Genomic DNA, 9,217 nt, shown 5'->3' with positions numbered 1-9,217 from the left:
AAAAAACCAAAATACTACTACTACTACTACTACTACTACTACTACTACTACTACTACTATTACCACCACCACCAACAACAACAACAATAAAAGAGAAAACCCAATGCTACCACAGCTTCTCTTCAATCAACTCTAGTTCTAGATCTTCACTCTCTAGGTTGGTTCATCCCTTCTGTAAAGCACCTCTTCTATGGACCCTGCCTTTCCCCCTTTCCCTGCTCCTCCTAACCCTAGCTCCCCTACCTGTACTTCACCACCCCCCCCCCCTACACTAGAACATTTCTCTAACTCAGTCTCCCAGTCAGCCGATGTTCATGGCAGCCTTGTCCATACCTCGGGCCAGGAGAGGCGAGCTCTCACTGATTGACAAGCTTACAGGCAACGGCCCCGCTCTCAAAGTGCTTTCAGCTATCAAGAAGTAATAAGTCATGCTTGGTTGTGTGTGCCTTTAATACCGGTGTTTGGGAGTTAGAGGAAGGAGGATCTCTGTGAGTTCAAGGACAGCCCGGTCTAAATAGTGAGCACATAGTGATTTCCAGGACAGCCAGGGCTATGTGGAGAAACCCTGTCTTAAGGTGGGTAGGGTGTTGGGGAGAAAAACATGCTGAGGGCGGGAGGATTCATACCGGTCTCTCCTGTGTTCTCACAGGGTTTACCTTCCTGGGGGTTATGACCTTCTTTTCCACCACAACTTTCTCTAGTAAGTTTGCCTCTGCCTGTGTTCCTGTCTTCAGGGAACCAAGAGTATCAGTGTTCATTTGTGTCTGCCCTGAGTTCCCCCTGACATGGTGTGGATGCTTCCATCCAAGGATCATGTCCAGAGTCTCATGCTGGGCTGCAAAGGAGGTTAGATTTGCCCCAGGAATGAACAGGGACTAAGGAGGGACTGGCATGGATCAAAAGTAAACAACTGAAGTTGAGCGAGATGGAGCATATATGTCCTCCCCGAGATGAAGCCCAGCTTAGGTTACGTATTAAGTTCTAGGTCATTCATCGTCGTTCTGAATACATAAGAAGACCCTGCCTCAAAATGAAGAGAAATGGAAAGGAAGAAAGGGGGAAGGAAGGAGAGGAGAGAGAAGGAGAGGGACAGAGAGACTGAGAGAGGAGGAAGAGAGATTTCCACACAGGCAGGCATGAGGTGGTTTTGATTTTCATTTTTTAAATGTGGCCTCTATTTCCATTTTCATGTTTGGTTTTGACCTTCGATTATAACAACAGATTGTGGTTATGTAAGTAAACATTACTAAAGAGGAACAATAAAGAAATGGCTAAATAAAGAGTCGGAAATTGCAGGTGATTACAGATAACAGTTTCAAAGAAGTGCAAACAGAAAACAGATCTTGTTCAGTTCGTGCAGACCGTTAGAAGATCTAGAAGATCTGCGTCTGACTTATAGGAGGGGACTTGTCATTTCAGGAGGTTGGTTGGGTGGGTTTTTAAGACAAGGCATTACTATAGACCTCAGTCTGTCTTGGAACTATTCCAGTCTGACTTCAAAGTTCAGATCCTTCTGCCTCGCCTCCAAGTGCTGGAATTACCGGTATGCACGAGAACATGTTAAAGCGAGACTGGTGTTGAACTGGAGAGGAGGGAAGAGCCAAGCAGTAGCTCAGCTGGGCCAGCAATCAGGGTTAGGAATGTGATCAGGCTGCTGTATTTGTTAGGTAGACGACATTTGGGTCAGGACCCTATCCTCATAGAGACCCAAAGGGGCCTCTTCCTTCTCTCCAGTCCGTTTCAAAGGAAGGGCTCTCACGCCCTTGAGACATGCTCCTGCTTGGAAGAGACGCATAGTAAACAGCCTAAGCATAGCTCACCGCCTGTCCTGTTACAGGTCAGGCTGGGACACAAAGCACACTTCCAAGCAACACAGAGCTTCCTCAAGAAGGCGCTTCAAGGAGGGCTGGGGTCACCCTAAGAACATGGCTGTCAGATGCCAGGCACTATGCTAGACTCTAGCCTTAAGTCTCCTAGTGCAGGAATTCCAACAGCATGCTGGTTAGCTTCATCAACGTGGCACCGAAAAGACGGTCAAGTAAAAAGAAGAAACCTCAGGCTGGAGAGATGGCTCAGCGGTTAAGAGCACTGACTGCTCTTCCAGAGGTCCTGAGTTCAATCCCCAGCAGCCACATGGTGGCTCACAACCATCTGTAAAGATGGGCACTCAATGCCCTCTTCTGGTATGTCTGAAGACTGCAATAGTGTACCCGCAAACATGAAATAAATTTTGAGGAGGAGGGGGGGAGGAGGAAGAGGAAGAGGAAGAGGAAGAGGAAGAGGAAGAGGAAGAGGAAGAGGAGGAAGAGGAAGAGGAAGAGGAAGAGGAAGAGGAAGAGGAAGAAGAAGAAGAAGAAGAAGAAGAAGAAGAAGAAGAAGAAGAAGAAGAAGAAGAAGAAGAAAAAAAACCAACCTCAACTGAGTTAGATATGGGAGAGCCCAGATCACTGTGGATGGTGCCGCCACCCCTGGGCAGGTGATGTTGGGTTTATATCATAAACAGTCTGAGCAAGGCATGAAAACCAAGCAATAAGCAACCATCTTCCCTTTTAATCTCTGCTTCAGTCCCTGCCTTGGCTTCCCTGTGAATGATGAACTCCAATGTCACGGTGTAAACTCAAATAAACCCTTTCCTCCTCAAGTCACTTTTGGTCATGGTGTTTATCGCAATAGCAGAAAGCACACTAGGACAGTCGGAGCTCTCTTGTGCCAAGAGGTCTGCACTTCTCAGTGGGCTGCTGCTGTCTACTGCTCTCATCCTGCAGCATCCTGGGGACTCAACCAAGGCCAGGTGTGGGAGATGAGCAGGTTTCCCTGGCCAGGGCTCATCTCCAGGCTCAGCTTAGAGTTAAGCCACCTGCACTTAACTTGATAATGGGGAATCAGGAGAAACCTGTGAGGAATTCCTTAGACCTGCAAGGAATGTTGGGAAAGAGGCAGAGAGAAGGAATGGGGCAACTTCATGTAACCTCTGTCAGCAAGTACCATGCCCAGCCAAGTGAGGAGGGATTAATGTTCCTCTTGTTGGAGAAGTAGTTCCAGAAGAAACAAAAAAGCAGAAACAGACATGGCCTGAGCCTCTCTCAAAGGGCCTGTGCCTGAGGAACATGGGTGACTCAACCTTACTGTCACTTTAGCACAAAGGAGCAGCCAGAGTTTACTAGGAGCTTGTAGTGACTACCTAGATCTTGTCAGGTTTGGGATGGAAGCCTAGAAACCTCGCTTCAGATTCGGAAGCTTAAAAATGAAAGCTTTCTTTTCTTTTTTAATTTATATTTTTATTTATATCTTTTATTTATTTTTTTTTACTCAGGGAGTTGGCCAGTTCAGGATCTGAACCAAGTCCCTGAAGGGAGATTGTACAATGTTTTTAAAGGACTGGAACATAAAACAAGGCGTAGCTGGAAGAGCTGCAGTGTTATCTAATTGTATTTTGACATCTTGGGTTAGGCAAGGCAGTACCCATTGGAGACTGAGCTGTATCCAGGCCACCTGGCTTCAGGATCCTTACTTCATTTTCCTAGGCGTTAGTTCTGGAGCTCAGAGTGATATAGGGACAAAGGAGTGGGTCAGCTGCCTATAGTTAATTAGGGCCTAGCAGGCTATTGGTTATATGGTTTTACAACTTATGCATCTTGGTTTAGATAACTGCATTTTCTATATCCCTTGCCGGGTAACAGACAATTAAAACATTTGGAGAATGGCCCTGGGTTCAGTCCCCAGCTCCGAAAAAAAGAAAAGAAAAAAAAATTTTTGGAGAAGTGGTTCATTCCTAGGCCTGGGAACATGAACTTTTTTGACCCTGCCAGCAAGCTGGAATTGTCCCTGAGATGTCTAGACCCAGACAACTGTTTACAACAGAAGCCGTTCAGCTACAGGGAGGTCCCCAGCTCTCTAGGGCACGGGACCATGCCCTATGATTAAATGGAGACTGAAAACGAAATGGTGGCACTTAGCCTAAGTTTCTTCTGCTTGTTCCCAACAAGCCCACCCCATTTTTTCTCCTGTCCTGTAAAGCGATGCTTTGCAGTAAAGGAAACCACAGCTTAGAAGAGTTGAGCAACTCATGCAGGATTACAGCTCTTTGCAACAGAAGAGACTGGATTCAACCAAATACATTGTAATACCAGAATGCAAACTCTTTCCCCTGCATCAGGTCTGTTTGCCGCTCGGCTGCCTGTTTGGTTTGGGCCTTGGAGAGCTCTTTTGTTTTCTACAGAAGGAGTGATGACGTTAGTAGACAACTGAACAAAATCAGTTTATTCATCTCCAGGACTTCCTGGCCAAATTCAGTCTTGACCATCCCTAAGCCCCAACACAATTTCTTTTCCTCCCAGCCTCTACTTAAGCAAGTTTCCAGTACCACTCATTTCCCAGGGCCCTAGGCCCTCAGTTCAGCTCCCAGGCCCATTTCTGCCTGCCATAATTCATCCTGGAAAGTCCGTCTCAGCCTTCTAGAAGCTTCTGGGTTTTCTGACCTGGCTTTTGCCTTCTGGGAACGTTTGCCTGTGGCATCCACTTGGCTCTTGACTAGTCTGAGAGACTTGGATGTCCGTATCCATTTCCTAGGTGAGACTGAGAAAACATCCCCCAAGCCAATGCCGAGTCTTGGGGCTTTCATTCCCACGTCCCCTGTTGCTACCCTTCCCCACACAGACGTCTTTATCCTCAAGCACAGGACCGGTGCTGAGCCATCCAGAGTGTGGCTAACCTTAATCTCACAGGTCCAGTGGGAACCAATGCTGAGAGGCCCTCCTTCAGGTGGGTTGGCAGCCTGTAGCAGGATCCATTCCCAAGTACAGGCCTTCTGAGAGCTCCTGGGGCTTAGAACCCATCAATCCTTCTGCTTGCTCAGGGACCTGATGATTGGTAGATTACTTCCTAGTCAATAGGGCCATCAGCTCTGGGAGCCATGACTGTTTCTTGGGGTTCTTCCGATCTCCCCTATCTCTGGGCCAAAGCTCTAGCCTGAGTCATGGCATAAAAGGGAGACTCAGTGACACAGCCCTGCTCCTGTCAGCAATCCCAAGCAAGCAAGCAAGCAAGCAAGCAAGCATTCTCCTTCACTGGGAGTTCTGAACTTCCGCACCACTCCCTGTTTGCTCCCTCTCCGTGCTCCTGTGAGAACTAGAGTACCCACCCTGCCTGACTCACCCGGTCCATGCTTTTTGTCATCACTCCCGATATGCCCAGCTTCTCTCTTAATCCCTCACCAGCCCAGAGAGGTACAACCTGTCTTGTTCCAGCCACCATGGCTCACCAAATATTCAGCCCTGGTTGTCCTGGAACTCCATCTATAGACCAGGCTGGCCTCAAACTCACAGAGATCTGCCTGCCCCTGCCTCCCAAATGCTGGGATTAAAAGCGTGCACCACCATGGCCTCTTTAATTATTCTCTCTCTCTCTCTCTCTCTCTCTCTCTCTCTCTCTCTCTCACACACACACACACACACACACACACACACACACACACGGTTTGAACCATCTGAAACTCCAGCACCAGTATCTGACAACCTCTTCTGGTCTCCATGTTCACTGTATACTTGTGATACAAAGACACACATCCAGGCAAAACACCCATTTGTGTAAAAATAAATGCAAATTTAATTATATGTCTATGTGCATGTGTGTATATACAAATGTATTTGTATGTTTATATTTTGTGTATTCACACACATCTATGTGAAATATATATACATACCAGGCTACTTAGTCTCATGTCAACTTGGCACACAAACCAGAGTTATCTGAAAGGAGAAAACCTCAGTTGAGAAAACGCCTCCATAAGATCCAGCTGTAAGGCGTTTTCTTTTCTAACCTCTCCCCCTACACCTCCCCGAGACAGGGTTTCTCTGTGTAGCCCCCTGGCTGTCCTGAAACTCTGTAGACCAGGCTGGCCTTGAACTCACAGAGATCCATCCTAGCTATAAAGCCTATGAACCGCAGTGACCGGCCTGGCAAGACAAGACGTCCCCAGTGGCACAATAAGGGCACTTAAACCTTGGGTGCAACCCACACCATCGAACTGGACTCAAGCACGCTTGATTGGAGCAAATGCATTCCTGTATTGTAAACCCAATCAACTGCCCCTGATTGGAGGGTCACAGACCCCAGAAGAGAACCTACTACTACCATTTCCCTAAACAAATAATGTCTAACAGTATTCTAAATACCTAGCCCTGTAACCACAGACACGTTGCACCTCTTACTTCTTACCAAAGCTGCTTTTTTTCTAAAGACAGAGGGGCCTATGGAAATCCCCGACTGGTCAAAACACAGAGAATAAGTGACCGTCATGCATTTACAGTGCAACCCCCTACACCTAAGGCTCAGGAGAAATCATGGAAGAGGAACAGAGAGACGATAGCCAGAGGAGCAGGACATCTACTCCTCTAACATGGGCACTAACTAGTCCAGTATGTATATATATTCACATAGATGTGTGTGAATACACAAAATATAAACATACAAATCCATTTATATATAATATATATATGTAACATACATGCACATAGACATATATAATTAAATTTGCTTTTATTTTTACACAAATGGGTGTTTTGCCTGGATGTATGTCTTTGTATCACAAGTATACAGTGAACACGGAGACCGAAGAGGATGTCAGATACTCTGATGCTGGAGTTTCAGATGGTTCGAACCATGCGCGTACTGAGAATTAAACCTGGGTCCTTTGGAAGAGCAGCTAGTGCTCTTACCCATATATATTTTTAAGTAAGCATATAAAATAATGTTTCCCTATAGCCTTTTCAAACATCTTCAGTGGTATTTAGCTTTCTTTTTTATAAAGATTTATTTATGTGTATGTGTATGTGTCTGTGTGAGTCTATACTGCCAAATGTGCAGATGCCACAGACGCCAGGAGTTTTGGGTCTTCTGGCTCTAGACTTACAGGAAGTTGTGAGCCACCCAACACGGGTGCTGGGAACTGAACCCAGGTTCTCTGGAAGAACAGCAAGTGTTTTTTGTTTTTGTTTTTGTTTTTTTAATGTATGTGAGTACACTGTCACTCTCTTCAGACACACCAGAAGAGAGCATAGGATCCCATTACATATGGGAATTGAATTCAGGACCTCTGGAAGAGCAGTCAGTGCTCTTAACCAATGAGCCATTTCTTTTTTTTTTTTTTTTAAAGATTTATTTATTTATTATATGTAAGTACACTGTAGCTGTCTTCAGACACACCAGAAGAGGGCATCGGATCTCTTTACAGATGGTTGTGAGCCACCATATGGTTGCTGGGAATTGAACTCATGACCTCTGGAAGAGCAGTCGGGGGCTCTTAACCACTGAGCCATCTCTCCAGCCCCGAGCCATTTCTTAACCACTGAGCTATCTTTCCACCCCTTTCCAGGACTCCCCCCAGCCCCCACCCCCAGTGCTCTGTGGAGTTACAAAGCCCAGTCAGCTGTGTTCAATACAGGTTTTGATTTCCTCAGGATGCTCATGCTGCTCTACACACACGTCCTTCTACAGAGTCTGTTTCCTCGACTAGAATGTAGATCTGAGAGAGATCTGAGAGAGGAGGAATCTTATCTTGGATCACTGTGCTGATACCCAATCATTTCGGTTGATGAATGACTAGCTGAATTATATGCTTACTGAGTAACTGCCCTGGTAAAGGAAACTTGATGGGGAAGGGAAATACAGGTAAATGAATCTCTTTGGGTAGTTTAGAGTGGAAATGGAAGCAGGGTGCTGCACCTCACATGACGAACTAGAATGTAGTCACCGTTCCATAGGACCTGGTGCCAAGAGGCACAGAGAAGGTGTGCAAACAAGCCCTAAGCCAGCCCACCTCTGGGCTCTCTTGCAAGAAGCCTACTTTATTCCTAGACAGCTCAGGCCCCCAGGTCAGTGCACACCCAGCACCACGTGCCTTTCCATGTGGGATTATTTCCGCCAGCCAGAAGGTTCAATTGAATGGTCCTGCTTTAGGAAGGGATTATATCTGTTTGTCTCATGGCCATATCCCCTGTGTACAGCTCAAGGCCCTCAGTCACTGTTGCACAATGAATGGATGGGACAGGAAAGAGCAAACACTTATCCTTTGAGCTCACCTCCCAGTCAAAGAGCTCACATTTCCCTCAGGTACCCATAGTCTCTCATCCTGTTCCTTGGCTCATATGGTTTCTTGCTTCCTGGTACTGACATTGCATGTGCCCTAAATTAAATTCACCACGGCCATTCTAGAGTTGTTCAGGCTGTCAGGCAGTGGGCGCCTTGGCCATATTCCCAACCCTTCAGCACAATTTTAAGCAAAGCCGTCAGCTTCATCAACCACAATACTGAGTCTAGCTCCCATGGCAGAGGCTCAGGTTCTGGCTCCGGGAGTCTTTTGGGCTTTTCAATCTTATTTCCCAGCTTCTTTTCCTTGACCTCTTCCTCAAAGACAGCAGCCTGAGTCAGCACCTACCACTTCCTAGGTGAAACAGGATTCTCTGCCACAGGGACTTTCCCTGTGGGGTCCTTTGGCTTTTAGGCCCAGCCCTTAGGCTGCGCCCTTTCATTCTCTGGCTAGTCTGTTCCCTCTCCTCCCCTCGCCAGGATGTATGCTGTGTGCACAGAGTAATACCATTGGTCATTAAGAGATTTCACCAGGCTGAGTCAGAAGGAACTGGGGTGTCAGGACGCTAGAAAGAATCCAAGTATTCAAAGAACTTCAGAACTCTGATGGAAGGAGTGAGCTCTGAGTCATCTGCTCCCCTTGCCCAACTCAGCAACCAGAATCTTGGAAGGCTCAGGAGAGGGAACACTTGTTCCTGAACGTCTTCTATTACCTCTTCCTTTATCTGTCTGGCTTGCTTGCTTGCTTCCTTTCTTTTTGTTTGTTTGTTTCTTTCTTTCTTCCTTCCTTCCTTCCTTTCTTTTCTTTCTTTCTTTTTTCTTTAGACAGGGATTCTTCGTGTAACCCTGGCAGTCCTGGAACTCCATCTATCCTGCAGGCTGGCTTCAAACTCAGAGATCCCCCTGCCCCTGCCTCCTGAGTGCTGGAATCAAAGATGTGTGCCTGGCACCACCACCTGGCTTTATTACTTAACTACCTCATGGGCAGTATGTTTACCACCGTTCATCAAGACCCAGTCTACCTTTGGCCAGATCCAGTGAATAGAGTCCTTCATAATGAGTCTGTGTTCTCACTGAATAGAGGATTACGCCAGAAAAGTGGCCAGGAGTTAGGGATTTGCACTCCTTTTGT

This window comes from Rattus norvegicus, chromosome 15, assembly GCF_021556685.1.
Source record: "Rattus norvegicus strain SHRSP/BbbUtx chromosome 15, alternate assembly SHRSP_T2T, whole genome shotgun sequence".
Taxonomy (NCBI): domain Eukaryota; kingdom Metazoa; phylum Chordata; class Mammalia; order Rodentia; family Muridae; genus Rattus; species Rattus norvegicus.
This window is presented reverse-complemented; position numbering follows the sequence as displayed.